We start from the raw sequence: 15162 nt of genomic DNA, 5'->3' as shown, positions 1-15162 counted from the left end.
ACAAACTAACAAACAAACAAATGGACAACTAAAAAAGAGACAAAATATGTATTCTTAAATACAAAAAACGAACTGGTAGTTACCAGAGGGGAGGTAGATGGGGAGATGGGTGAGAGAGATAAAGGGGATTAAGAGCACACTCATCACGATGGGCAGAGTGATGTATAGAATCGTTGTCACTATATTGTACACCTGAAACTAACATAACACTGTATGTTAATTACACTTCAATTTAAAAAGAAAGGGTTTCAGGGATGCCTGGGGGGCTCAGTTGGTTAAGTGTCTGTCTTCAGCTCAGGTCACCATCCCAGGGTCCTGGGATCGAGTTCTGCATCAGGTTCCCTGATCCCTCTGCCTGCTGCTTCCCCTCCTGTGCTCTCTCTCTCTCTCTGTCTCTCTGTCTCTCTGACAAATTAATAAATAAAATCTTTAAAAAAGTAGTTTCAATTTAAAAACAGAATTGTAAGCAGTACAAACTAAGGACAAAAGAAGTGAGGGAAATTCACATGGTGTGATCGGCAGATCCACACACCCTATGGAGGAGACTCCCAGGGCAAACCCCCCAACAGGAGGTCAGAAATGTCCCCTACATGCCAGAGAGAGGGCACATTGAAATGAACAGGTTGTGATTTCTGAATCACACATGGACTGCCACTACTATTTTTACCTCTCAAAGGAGGTGACAATGACGTTCGTGTGGCACATTATTAGACAACTGTCTTTATAACTCTAAAAGTATATACTTAGAAGGCATTGCAACAACAGCAAAATATCAAGAATGATGACACTCTTTGTGTAGCACCCATATATTTGCTCTGAATTAATTTCTGCTAATGCTATTTTGCCGGAACGCTGATGCACTCGGCTGGGGCAGAGGTGTGGAAATGCCGAACACAACGGTAAGGCTTTTCTCTGAGAGCTCCTCGCTTCTTTTGCGTGGTCCCTAACTTTAATGGACCTGGCGTTAATGATGACAAACACATAGAAAAATAAAAACAGAAATGGCGAAAATGGGCCTTGAAGGGAAAAAGGAAGCTCGTCTTCCTGTGCCGTAGACAGTTGACCTGTGACTAGGGCTGAAGATGATGTCTCCTACGTTGTCAGCCCTGACACCTGTGACGACCTTGAGTCCTAGTCCTCGACCGCCAGCCTCCGCTCAGTGCCTATCTGCCACAAACCCAGAGTCTCCAGGGCCAAGTTCCCCACTGAGTTGAAAAGAAGAAAACATGGTTTGTCTCGACTCCTTCTCAAAGATCCTGTGAGAATAGAACAGGGAGGAAGCATGGGGGGCAGAACCCAGATCTCCCAGAGTGGTGTGACAAGCAGGGACAGGCCCCGCCGGTTACAGATTTGAAACATTTGTGGGGGGGCTTTAATATTCCTAAGCCCAGGCCACAAACTGCAGACCAGTTCAAGAAACTCTGGGAGTGGGGTCCTGGCATAATGCACTTGTTACAGTAGCCAGGGGGAATCTCCTATGTAGCCAAGGGATTGAGACTCATGGGGTTGGGGGTGAGCAGAGTACCCCATGATATTCTGTCTTCTGACATGCTTCCACAGTCATGGAGGGCAGGCTCCTCACCCCAGAAACCTCGGCTTAAGACATATCCAGACTCACACCCGACGTTGTAGCCTTCCCTCCAATGGATCCGCGCAGATTACAAGCTAACAGGGACCAACAGACAGCTTGAGGCCTGACGAAATGACATACAGAGGAGAGAGAGCATGATGTCTTAGAGACGAACACATAGTACACATTTTTTTCCCCAAGAGCCAGTTCAAAATACGAACTGTGTAAATCATGAAATATTCCTGACCCATGGTAGAAATAGCCACCTGTTCAATTTATGTGCATACCTCAAGATGCAATTTTAAAAATTTTGTTTCTTTATTGAACTGTACTTGACATATACTTTATGTTAGTTTCAGGGGCCCAAAGTCATTAACGATCTGCTGTTTGTATATATTGTGAAACGGTTATCATGATAAATTTGGTTAACATCACCACACATGGAAGATGTTCTAAAAAGAGAATCCCAAATTTAGGGAATGGAGATAGTTAAGACATAAAAATAGACTTCAGAGTCAGACGTGAACTTAAGGATTGGAACTGCGCTTTTTTTTTTTTTAAAGATTTTATTTATTTATTCGACAGAGATAGAGACAGCCAGCGAGACAGGGAACACAAGCAGCGGGGAGCGGGAGAGGAAGAAGCAGGCTCCCAGCGGAGGAGCCTGATGTGGGGCTCGATCCCGTAACGCCGGGATCACGCCCTGAGCCGAAGGCAGACGCTTAACGACTGCGCCACCCAGGCGCCACTTGGAACTGTGCTCTTAATAAGGTGAGTCACTTATTCTTTGGGATGGATATGGGAGGCTCTCTGTATGGCATGAGAAGTTTTACAATTTTTATTACCTGAAAAAATAAAGTTTACCCACTCACTCCTGGAGCGTCCACGTAATCCAAGGAGGTTTTAAAAACATACTTGAACGAGAACGATTTATTTCGGTGGCGCAGCCAGCAGCTACCTATTCATCAACGGAGTGATTAGCGGCGAGCGGTCCCGTTCGCAAGACGGGAGCTTTGACGATACTATGTCCGAGGGGGTCGGAAGTGCCAGGAAAAGCAATTTCCGCATGGACTTCGCCTTCCCCCATCACGGCTCATCCAATACAGAACAATATTCCTGGAAAGTATACATACTGCGTACGTATGACCACAGACGGCTGTCAGTTTTCGGATATCAGTCTGGAAGGGGTCTCTCATTAACCTTTGGGTTTTATTCTTGGGAGGAGCAAACAGCACAGTAATCAGGGCAGCAAATGCTGAGCGCCTGAGACACTGTCTGCACAGGTCCGGTGAGGAAGATCGTGCAGATTTACGAGCTGCAATAAACCCATCTGACATCCTATGCCTACCTGTCTTCCACACACCTGAAAACCCCTCTTTGCCCTGAATGGATGAAACAAGCACATACCTGAAAATTATTTAGCTCACCCAGGTTCCCATAACTGAGGAAAACTCGGTGAGTCCTGAGCTTTATTACGTATCCTTGTCGCTTTGAGTTCTATCTTTCATAGCCTTGATCTGATCACTGTGGGCAGGCACGGGAAATGGACACACTGGAAGTCCCAGCTTGTAGGCACCTGCTGAGGGCACGGGTGGGGGGGGCAGAGGGCATTAGGATTTTCTGTTGGAGGAAGGGTACTGAGTTTTCTGTCTTTCTATTCTGAAAACACACACCAGGTTCATGCAATGTTTGTTCAATAACAAAGTGGGCAACCATCTTCTCGGGCAGAAAATAGGGCTGGGGACACATGAGATAGAGTGAAGTGGGTTCCAGGCCGGAGCAAAGTCAGGAACGACGCAGAGGAGGCAGGTGGGAAGACCAGCTGTGGACACACAGGCGACACGTGTTGGAGCGGCAGGTGAGAGTGCTGGCCGCCGTTAGCACATCGTGCACCTGCCGGGCGGAGTGCAGGGCGACCACACCAGCTGCTTACATTACGGGTGGGAAAGGGCAGGCAGCGTGAGAGAACACATGCAGGACTCTCATGATGGGGCTGTGACACATGAGCCACCTGTCATTTGAGTGACCATGGGGCCTTTGCGTGTGAAAGGCAGAGCACAGCGAGGAGTGATTTTACTCTTCTTTATTTCTGTCTCCCCTACACTAACATATCTGCAGAGAATGGACGAGTGTGCCTATCGATGTGTATTTCAGTCTACGCAGTGTGCTGATTCAATACTTCGTTCCCACAAAGAAATTCAGTTCACGTTTCACGGAGTGACTGAGCGTGCCTGGATTCAGCGTGTGGATGTGAATCCTTACGGCTCTGCCACTGCCCAGATGTGTGACAATTAACACCACCTTTCTGTGTCTCCACTTCCGCGTGTGGGTGACGGGATGATGACAGTAACCAGCCGCAGGGCGGTTATAAGGATTAAATACATGGATTCTGAAGAAAAACACTAAACTGGAAAATAATAGCAGCTACTACTTTCTGCAAAGCCTTTTAACCAGGTAGACTAATGGATACCATCACGAAGCCGCTGACTCGTTGCTGTTTTCCCATCCCGGCCGCTTCATCAAGGAAATTAGCTTGGGGCAGAGCTCTGGCTCTCGGGAGCACACTTCAATTCATGGATTGCATTCATCTCGTTACCAGGAACGCAGCGAAAATGTGGAAAGCTTTTGTAAAATATATACTTAGGAGAATATCCGACAAGTGGTATGTATGTTTGGGAAAGCAAATAGCCCAGAAGGACTGAAAGAGGAAGCTGTCTGCTGATTCAGTGTTTCTTACTCTCAGCCTTTACTTCAAAGCAATAAATTCTTTCTTAATTTGAAGAAAAACGTAAATGTACAGAAAAAGGCACACATTTTCAGCGTCCAGGTGGACTTTGCAGAGTGGACACACCCAAGTAACTAGCAGCCAGGCCAAGCTGTAAAATACGGATGTCCCACCAAACGGCCCCTGGGCCTTGACACTGGCCTTGCTCACAAACACTGGTAATTGGCTCAGATATAGGACAACACGTTAAGTATGTTTGGAACAACCTAAGTTGGGTGAATCTACTTTTCTACCTGCAAAATGTAAGTACAGGATAAGAATTCCTGTTGAAAAATTAACATCGAATTGAGGAGGGCTGTGAACGTAAAAATGATGGCGGAGACTTTGTACAAAAAAAATCTATAATATCTCAATAATCCTTATGCTGGTTTCATGTTCGGTTAAATAAAGCGTATAAAAATAGTTTTATCTGTTTCTTTTTAGTTTTTAAAAATGCGGCTACCAGACATTTTCAATCAGACCTAGCTCTCGGTCTGCGAACGACATACTGAGGGTACGTTAACCATGTTAGTAGCGCCCTCGCCTGCCTCGTGCCCGTGGCTAGTTAGTGCCACGGTTAGTTCTCTCTACTGGTCTTTGATATTCCACCATTTTAAAATCCCACATTTTATTTATCTATCCACTCTACTGTGAATGGTCCTTTGCACCCCCCCCACTCTTTTTTGTCTTAACGATTACTACGCTCTAGAAGCTAGACTTCTATAACCCTTCAAGGATCCAGTTTTTGTGGCATTTCCCTATTCCTACAATTTCCGTCTGCCTGTTGTTCTCCAGTTCTCTCCGGAGCTCGTTTGTTTCTTGTACTATGTGGCTGAGCGGACACACCTCACTGTTTACCCGGATCCGTGGTGTCCCAGGCTGGAGTGCGACCAAACGTTTTTCCCTCGCCCAGCATGCATTGCCTGCAGTCCACCTGCCAAATTGTGCCCTGACTCCCACCGCTCCATCGCCATGCCCGCGCCTCGTCTGTTCCAGCACCGGCTCGAGTCAACATACCGATTTCCATTTTAGTCAGAGGGTCTGAACGGCTGAAAAAAGCCCCCAGACCTCAGCTTAACGTAACACCGATGTATTTGTTGCCGCCCCCAGCCTTGGCTCGGCAGCGGGTGGCCGCGTGAAGCCTGCCTCCGAGCTCAGCGGTATGTCCCAGGAGAATAGGAAGGACACGGGTAGTAATGACCCCAACATTCTCTGCCGCGAAGTCCTGTTAAATCCCCTGCGGTGTCTTCCTATTGAATTCCTCTGCCCTCCAACTTTGGAAATGACCACGCTTCACTCTTTGACCATTTATTCCCCTCTTTTGGGGAAATTGCTAGCAATTGTAGATTGTACCTCCTGTCATGACAGTCTGTGTCACTTATCTCCGGCTCTCGTTTTTATTTCCTTTTTCCTCGCTCGTTTTTTGAATTTATATGCACCTCTCAATTAAGGTTTTCTTTCTTGTTGTTCTTGTTTTTATTTTCTGTTCCTCGAGTTGTCTTCCTGGACATTTCATCTTTTGTCTTGGATTTTCGCGTATTAGAGGGGTTCCTAAAATAACTGGGGCCTCTACTGTTCACATCGAAGAAGACGGTGGTAAAACAGCGGAATGGAGAGCGTATTTGTTGGTGGACTTGTTGACTAGACAGACTTCCCTCTCCGGTCATCGGAGAAGTGCCAGGACCCTTAAATATGGAAAATGGATCGTCTTTACCCAGGGATTCTAAAATCACTTCCATTTTCCTTATTCTCCCTTCAAAATGTCTTCGGAGAATAACTCCAACAGTTCTCTGTGTTGATTTTTTAAGCTTTAGGTGTTCTCCCAACGCACACGTTCCTTGTGTTGTTTCCAGAGAGAGTCTGTTGACCTCATCCTCTTGCTCAGCCTCTTCCCACACCCAAAACCTCTCATGGGCTCTGTCGGCAGACTGGCCGCCCCCTCTCGCCCTGAGACCCCGCCACAGGCCACCTCATCACCCGGGTCTCCTTCGTCTACTTTCTGCCTTTGGTTACTGGGTCAAATGACTTGTCCTTCGATGGCTCGTACCTGTACCTCTTCCACGTAATGAGCTTGTGGATTTTTGCCCCCTTTATTTTCACTTACAGCAGATTTGGGAAAAGAGAGACTACTCCTAACTTGTCACTTGAACAGAAGTTCCAGGTTGTTACACTTAAATTGATCCAACAGAGGATACATCTTTTCCCAGAGGCCAATTGAGCGGTAAGATGGAGTGAGGAGTCAGACAGTCGTAGAACATTACGCAGAATATTGATTTCACCGGGCTATTCGAGTCAAGTCAGGTGCGTCAACAGTTCCCTACTGTATTTTGGTGTTTTGAGGGTTCATTACACCGTCTATTTGAACTGAAAGCTGGGAAATTACCTTGTATTCATGGAGCTCAGGTAACAGTGTAATTTTAAAAGTGTGTTTTACATTAAATTTTATTTGGAGGCCAGTGATAAATGTTCTCTCTGGGTGTTCTCAATGGATTACGAGCCATTTATTTTTGGTATATTGATTATATGGGAAAATTCTCAGTACTTAAAATATGACCCACAGTTTCAATAATGGTGGTTTAATAGGAATTGTTGCCAAGTAGCTAATAGATAGGAGTGTTTGCCTAACAGGAGATCAAGTCTTGTTTTGTGTCCTCTACACTAGAGAATACATTTTGTGGTTAGCTCTTCTGCCAGCACTTATTAGACGCCAGATATCTGACCAAGAGTTTCCCATGAAAGGTCTTGTTTAGTCCTCTCAATAGACTTATAAGTTAAAAAGGATGATTAACTCCAATTTAGAGATAGCAAAGTTGAGAACTAGAGGATTTATTTGCCTAGGTTTCCAGGGATGGTAAGTATCAAACCCAGGATTGAAGCAGAGGAATTCTGGGTCAGGGTTCACACTCGGGGCGGCCACAGGGGCGTTTCTCCCCCATGCATCGCAGCGGACCATCGTTATGATGTCTGCCACACCCACTCCATCAGGCACCAGCTTCATGCTCTGCGGCTGTATTTCTACACCGCCAGTGCTACTGTGTATTTAACACTTGTCTTTTAATGCACTCACTTTTCTATTTGACTTAAATTCATTTATTTTGCCAAGAAAGCTTCTATCTCCAGCTCAAAAGGAAAACGGTCATTGTTTGCTGTGTTGTTACCAGGGCGACAGTGGCACGATTGAAAGAAAGACACACATGATCAAAGGACTAGAATTTTATTTGGCCAATGATGGGAAATCAGAGTATGACACAAAACAGAAGACGATTCAGGGTATTCACAAATGGAGATAGATGGACTTGGCCAGGTCTCACAAACTTCCTATTGCTTATGAGAATTCTCTTAGGTCACAAGCTTAGTTTTTCCATCCTGAAGGGTTTTTGTTTTGTTTTGTTTTGTTTTAATGCCATCCTGGTTAGAACAAATGACAGGCCTGACTGCTCTGGAGACCCCAATTACCTAAATCTCTACAGATGACCGGTGCCAGAAACCCCCCGATGTGTTCTCAAGATTCCCCGCAGAGGAATGGCTCTCACAGCAAACTTGGGTTAATACATTGAATCCAAGCTCAGTCCCCAGGTGCGGCATCTCACGGCAAACCCGGGCTTCAGGCCCACCTGAGGTCCTCTCCTGCACACGTGATAAGCGGACGGTGTCACATAAAATAGTTTTACTCAGTTTTAGCTGGATGTTATCATCAATCAACACTCGAAGCCCAAAGCTGCTCTGTCTTTTCTAGAAAGGAAGTTTAGGATCCTAATATAGTCTAACAGCCAACGTGGACGTATTTCTCAATGTTATTCCGTGATTTTAAAGAGAAGTGAAATTGGTAAAAAAAAATTTCCACCTTGTGATGAAGCGATATTGAATGACCCGTGTGCGTGTTGCCTAAATTAGCGGAGGCACCTCTGTCTTTCCTGTCTTGCACTTTGGGAAACTCCACTCAGCTCTTACTGTTCCTAAATCAACCAAACGCTTAGCCGACACAGTGAGACACGCTAACAAACTATCCCAGGAACCAGTCGGAGTTGGTTACCAGCCATTTTCATTTTTTAAAAAGTTACATAAAGTAAAATTGACTTTTTGGGGTATATATGTTCTATGAGTCTTTTTTTTTTTTAAGATTTTATTTATTTGAGAGAGAGAGAGAGCCCAGAGGGAGAAGAAGAAGCAGACTTCCTGCTGAACAGGGAGCATGACGTGGGGCTCGATCCCAGCACTCTGAGATCATGACCTGAGCCAAAGGCAGATGCTTAACCGACTGAGCCATCCAGGTGCCCCTATGAGTCTTAGCACACATGTATTTTTGCGTAACCACCACAACCAGGGCACAGAACAGTTCCATCGCCCCCCAAAATGCACTCATGCTGCGTCTCTGTAGACAGACTTTCTCCCCACCCCAATGCCTGCCAACCACTAGTCTGTTTTTTGTCCCTAGAGTTTTTCCTTTACTAAAATCTTGTACAAATGAAATCACACCATATGTAACCCTTTGAGATGGACTTATTTCACCGCATCTATGCCTTTGAGATTCATCTACCTTTTCAAACATACCAGTAGTTCATTCCTTTGCATTATGGAGTCACACAGATGTACCAGGGTCTGTCCTTTCACCCACTGACTAGAGAACATTTGTGCTGTTTTTGTTTTTTGACCACTGTGACTAGAAATGCTAGAGACACTCACGTATAGATTTTATGTGCACATAATTTTACTCCTAGGAGTGGTAGTAGGTGTATGTTGGATTTTATAGAGATTGAGGGACTGTTCTCCAGGGTGGCCACGCCGTTCCGTATCCTCAGAGGCTGTGAGAATTCCAGGCGCCACACGTCCTCACCAGCCTTTGTCAGTTATTACTCATTCCTTCACTAGTCCATTCACGTGGTTGTTTAAAGTTGCAGCAATTCTAATGTGTCGTGCTATCTCGTTATGATTTTAATTGCAGTCACCTAACAGCTAGGCAAGTTGAACACCTGTGCATGGGTTTACATATTCATTGGTCAGTGTCTGTGCACATTTTTTGCCATTTCTTTTATTGGGTTATTTGTGTTCTTACTGTGCGGTGTGGAGAGTTCCTTAAATATTTGGAATACAAGTCCTTTGTCACATGTGTAATTTGCAAATGTTTTCCCTTACTCTGTCTTTTCATTTCTTTAACTGTCTCTCGCAGAGCAAACATTTTTAATTTTGATGAACTCCAATTTATTTTTCTTTTATCAATTTTGCTTTTGGTGTTGTATTTAAGCATTCCTTGCCTAACACAATGTCACCAATTTTTCTGTTTTCTTGTAAAAAGTGACAGTTTTATCTTTTATGTTAATTATATCACCCATTTTGAATTATTTTTTATAATACGTGAGGTTTACTTTGCGGTTCATTTTTTTAAAGCAACCTTTATTTGTTTATTTAGAGACATTGTGTGTGCACACACATGCACAGAGGAGGGGACAGACGGGGTGGGGAGAGAGAATCTCAAGCAGACTCCACACTCGGCTCAGAGCCTGACGCGGGCTCCATCTCACAGCCCTGAGATCATGAGCTGAGCTGAAACCAAGAGTCGGACTCTTCAGTGACTGAGCCCCCCAGGATCCCTGTGGTTAGTGTTTGTTATTTTGTTTGCATAGAGATACTCATGTGTTCCATCACCATTTGTGAAGAGATTTTCCTCCATTGTTCGCTTGTTCTCTGTTCTGTTTCACACATCTGTGCTTCTGTTCCTTCACCGGTACCATATTGTCGTGATTACGGTAGCTTTATGATAAAAGTTAAAATTGAATCCTTTAGGGTGCCTGAGAGGCTCAGGTGGTTAAGTGTTTGACTCTTGATCTCAGCTCAGGTCTTGAACTCAGGGTCTTAAGATCAAGCTCCGCATTTGAGGGGCACCTGGGTGGCACAGTTGGTGAAGTGTGTGCCTTTGGCTCGGGTCATGATCCCAGGGTCCTGGGATCAAGCCCCACGTCGGGCTCCCTGCTCAACGGGAAGTGCATTTCTCCCTCCCCCCCACCCCCACACTCGTGCTCTCTCTCTTATGCTCTCTCCCTCAAATAAATAAAATCTTTTTTAAAAAATTTGAGTACTTTTGTCTATTCTAGTTCCTTTGCCTTTTGGAATAAATTTTAGAATCAGCTTGTCTGTCTCTACACCTGACCCAAGAACTCAGATCTTCACTTTCTCTTTCATCTGTGGTGACCTTTCCTCAACACCAACTACCTCATTATCCCAAGACTCTAACTGGAGAGTCCAGCTCCAGTCACTGCCCTGCTTTGGGTGGGGCTATCTGTTGTATCGAGAAGTATCTAATATTTTCCCCCAAATTTCTCAACGACTATTATCTAGTAAGTTCTGAGAAGGGAGACGTTCTCCCAGAGTTAGTCAGTGTTTGACACCCAAGTGCTTGAGGGCAACTGTTGATCTTTAAACTGGCTTTTTTCCCTAAAAGTTTTGGAAAGACGGTGCGTTGAAACTATTCCTATAAATCAAGGGTTAAATTTACTGTGGATTTTCGTTATCCCAGATGTGAATATTGATTTCAGCAGTTGTTAAAGAAATAAGTGCTTAACTTATTGATTTATTAAATGAATCAGTATTGAGGGTTTATTTTTTATTTTTGAGGTTCTGTTTTTGTTTTTGTTGTTTTTGAAGTACGTATTAAAGACACACATCACAACAGGCAAATAGATATTCTGCCCACGAATTCCATGTTCGTAGGTGTGAGAGAGACAGTAAGTCAATGACCAATCGAGCTTTCCTTAAAGAAATAGGATATGTTTCTCAAATTTAGTTTCAATTTTCTGGTTTATGCTTTTATGGGGATTGGCTGGTTATGATCTGTTGTCAGTGAGTTAAGTCCTACCCTGTTTCAATTTTTGTACCCACGCTACATATTCACATGTCTTAAGAAAAAAAAAAAGTATCTGTTAATAACAAAAATGTGTAAAGACGTACTATTCAGACACTCTAAAATTGGCTCGGGAACAGTCTGCCCTCCATTTTCCACCAGATGGTTGCACTGAAGGCTCTAGGGTATTATGCTCTGGCCCCAGGTATTTCTGAGATGCCCCACCTTCCAGAACATCCACAGTATAGTTGTCCTACTCTTCAAGCTTGGATATACTGCTGTGCTTGCTTGGGAAGGAGAAAAGCCAGCCCACGCATCATTTATGAAGCACATGGACTGTAAGACACATGGGTTTCCTTGGAAGCCAGTGGGGCTGTGGGGCGTGACACCTCCTGGGAGGAGTTGCTAAGGCTAAGAACAAAAGTGTCCTTTCGTATTGCTTGGCTGGACTGTTTCCACAGTCATTAATGGGAAGACAATGTCACTTTCTGTGAGTACAGTGGCTAGCTAATAGGAGTCAGAAAATTGGATATCAAATGCATACAATTTTATTTCCCCAATTATCACATCCCCCTCTAAAATGTTCTCCCTGAAAAAGCTTACTGTCTAATTTGCAAAGTATATTTAGAGGGCATCTGAACGAAGTTGTGGGCTTTTAATTGACTAGAGAGCAAGTTTATATTTTAAGAATTTGAAAGATCTTACATACTTGCATTCGGATTCGTTAACTAGTTAAACCAGGTTTTCTCAGCTGTGGCACTACTGACATGTGGGGTTGTCGGGGGCTGTCCTGTGCACCGAGGGATGCTTCGCAGCACGCCCAGTCTCCACCCATAGATGCCAGAGGCCCTCCGCTGCCTCCCCCACCAGTGATGACCACTCAGGAATGTCCCCAGAGATTGCTAGTTGTCCTTGAGGGGTAGGGAGCGGAACTGTCCCCAGCTGAGACCGAGGTAGATGACAGCAGCGCCGAGCTGTAACGGATGTTTGCACAAAGTTTGTGACATCAGTTTGGAAACAAGGTTTGTTAACAAAGGACAAGAAATCATGTTTCAGAAAAATCATGTTAAAATCAGCACATTTACGTTAAACGATGTACTGAAATATCCCAATGCTATATCACTTTCCAATGTTCCAATCTCTCTTTATAAGCGTGAATTACATAAAAATCACATGTTGCCTATAAGTGCCAAAGTTATTTATTTATGTGATTTATTTTTGCTATAAAATGTTTACTTTTCTGCACAGACAAGCGTATTTTTCTGGCTGCTGGATATTTCTATCTTATGCTGAACTCAGTGGGCCATTGTAGAGCAGCTGTTTGTGGAATCGTATGAAAACACCCGAGTCATTTTATGTTAGAATCTCACATCTTCACATTCAGTGGTGCAACTTTAAGTAGTTCACTTATGAAATGATGCTATTCTGGTTATTCGGAACTCATTGACATCCCTCGAAGTACCCAGCAGGAAGTCTTGAATAACAGTGGCGTGCTATCTTCTGTTTGCCTTTGTTCATCTTCCTACAAGACACGAGTGACTACTGATCTAATTCTCTTTTGCACATCCTCTATCATGCACTAGCTGAAGTTATGCTCTTCGCTAGACTTTAAATGCAGAACAGAATTATTTGCTTGAGAGAGTAACAGAATGCCTTTCATTCGTATTAGAACTATTGAAGTTCCAAGGGCACGATCCACACACAAACAGCAATGAAAAACAACAGAATCATAGGGGCGCCTGGGTGGCACAGCTAGCGTCTGCCTTCGGCTCAGGGCGTGATCCCGGCGTTATGGGATCGAGCCCCACATCAGGCTCCTCTGCTATGAGCCTGCTTCTTCCTCTCCCACTCCCCCTGCTTGTGTTCCCTCTCTCGCTGGCTGTCTCTATCTCTGTCGAATAAATAAATAAAATCTTTAAAAAAAAAACAAAAACAAAACAGAATCATAAATACAAAGAACTGGAGGTTCCCAGAGAGGGGTGTGGGGGGATGGGCGAAAGGGGTGAAGAGGGATTCAGAAGTATAAACTCCCAGTTACAAAGTGAATAAGTCATGGAGATGAAAAGCACAGCGGAAGGGAGATAGTCAGCATTGTAAGAACGTTGTATGATGACAGATGGTGACCGCACGTACCATGGTGAGGACTGCGTAATGTTTAGAACTGTGGCCTCATGGTTGAGCATCTGAAACGAATATAACATTGTATGTTAACTATACTTAAATAATGAAAAGAAGTAAATACCTAAAAAGTGGGAAAAAAGATTCAAGGGTACGATCAAAATGCCATGGCATCATTTGTTTCGTGATAATTTATTATTAGAAAATAATTTTTTAAAAAAATTTTTAGAGAGAAAGAGTGCACGCGCACCTTTGGGGAGAGGGGCAGGGGCAGACAGGGGGAGAGAACCCAAGCAGATCCCCGCCGACCGCAGAGTCCAATGCAGGGCTCAATCCCATGACCCTGAGATCATGACCTGAGCCAAAATCAAGAGGTGGCCACTTAACCAACTGAACCACCCAGGCGCCCATAGAAAGTAAAACATTTTAAGCAATACCGTGTAAATTATATATCTTAACATTTTCACTCTTAGAAAGCCTCGGGGGTAATTCAGCAGTAATAAATGTTTTCATAATTTCAAAAAGTATTCATCATTGCAGTGTGATTTAGTGATATTAAAAATAAAAAACTTTAAATCCTTTTTAAAAAAATTGTTTATTAAAATGGTATGGGATAACTGGGGCTAAAAGAAACGATTTGGTATACTGAAATCCCAGGTAAAGATGTCATTTATTTCTTTGGAAATCATTAAGAGAATTGTAAAGATATGTTGACTCCACAAGACCTTTTGTCGTAGAAGCACGATCCATCGTTCCCTGTCTCGGTGAAGGCACCTTTCACCACTGTTTAGACACACTGACTTGCCAGTGACTGCAAGCAATTGTACCTAAGAGTTCCCGGTTTCTTTCTCTCTCTCTCTCTCTTTTTTTTAAATATTTTATTTATTTATTTGAGAGGGCGAGAGAGATCACAAGGGATCTGAAGGGCAGAGGGAGAAGCATTCTCCCCGCTGATCAGGGAGCCCGATGCAGGACTCGATCCCAGGACCCTGGGATCATGACCTGCGCTGAGGGCTGACGCTTCACCGACTGAGGCAGGCAGGCGCCCCAGGAGCTCGCTGTCTAAAGTAAAAGCAAACACAAAGCACACGCCCAAGTGAAGAATGTAATTTTCAATTCCTTGTTAGCTTAAAAGTCGAGCAGTACTTTCATTGCTTTCTTTTTGGTTACAAAGCCCAACGAAGGAGTCTGTTGGTGATCGGTGATGGGGAATGGGGCACATTCTCTAGACACTGCTGAGCTTTGCAGCCCGTCGTCCTGAGAAGGTACAAAACCACAGGCAGGTTATGAGGAGAAGGGTTTGGGCAAGCACTAGAGGCCAGGGGAAGCGGCTTACGCCTGGAAGTAGGAGGCTTGTGGGGGTTTGGGGTCTACTTTCAAATCCTGCAACTTTGGGTGGAACCGCCAAAGATATTAGCAGACTGGAACGACGCTGAACTAGCCCTCAGGGATGAACTCTAACACATTACATTATGTAAGTTCTGCCGGTAGCAAGAAAAGCACCTGCGCATAGATCATTGTCTTGTTTGCCTTTCCACACTCGCTGGCCGTTTGGATAGAACTGTTTACTGCCCTTGCGTTGCTCTCTCCCATCTGCCCACCGCACAATTCAGCAACGTCCCAGGACACAGGCGATCTGTCCTGGTGCCCTGCTTCCTGCCCCCTGAGCTCACAGCCCATCGTATCCGCTCCACACTGCCTCAGGGAAATGCGCTGGCTGACGTCGGTCTCCTATCCGTGCAGCCAACGGAAACTACAACTTGACTGTGTCTGGCAGCTTGCTTGGGTGGGAGGTATGGGATGTGGGCTAGTGAACAGGAACGGGCATCCCTCCTGCGCCCCTCGCACCTGCAGACATTACTAATCCATCACTAA

At 44.5% G+C, this 15162-nt stretch overlaps 1 long non-coding RNA gene across 1 annotated transcript; it reads left to right on the top strand.

Moving 5' to 3' along the window:
- Nucleotides 1–761: 761 nt before the first annotated feature.
- LOC148109321 (uncharacterized) lies at nucleotides 762–4698 on the top strand. Its single transcript, XR_015725850.1, has 3 exons — nucleotides 762–899; nucleotides 2156–2341; nucleotides 3689–4698. It is a non-coding gene; the product is annotated as an uncharacterized LOC148109321 (long non-coding RNA).
- Nucleotides 4699–15162: the final 10464 nt, after the last annotated feature.

This window comes from Ursus americanus, chromosome 10, assembly GCF_024610735.1.
Source record: "Ursus americanus isolate L20-20 chromosome 10, mUrsAme1.1.p, whole genome shotgun sequence".
NCBI classification, from domain to species: domain Eukaryota; kingdom Metazoa; phylum Chordata; class Mammalia; order Carnivora; family Ursidae; genus Ursus; species Ursus americanus.
This window is presented reverse-complemented; position numbering and strand designations above follow the sequence as displayed.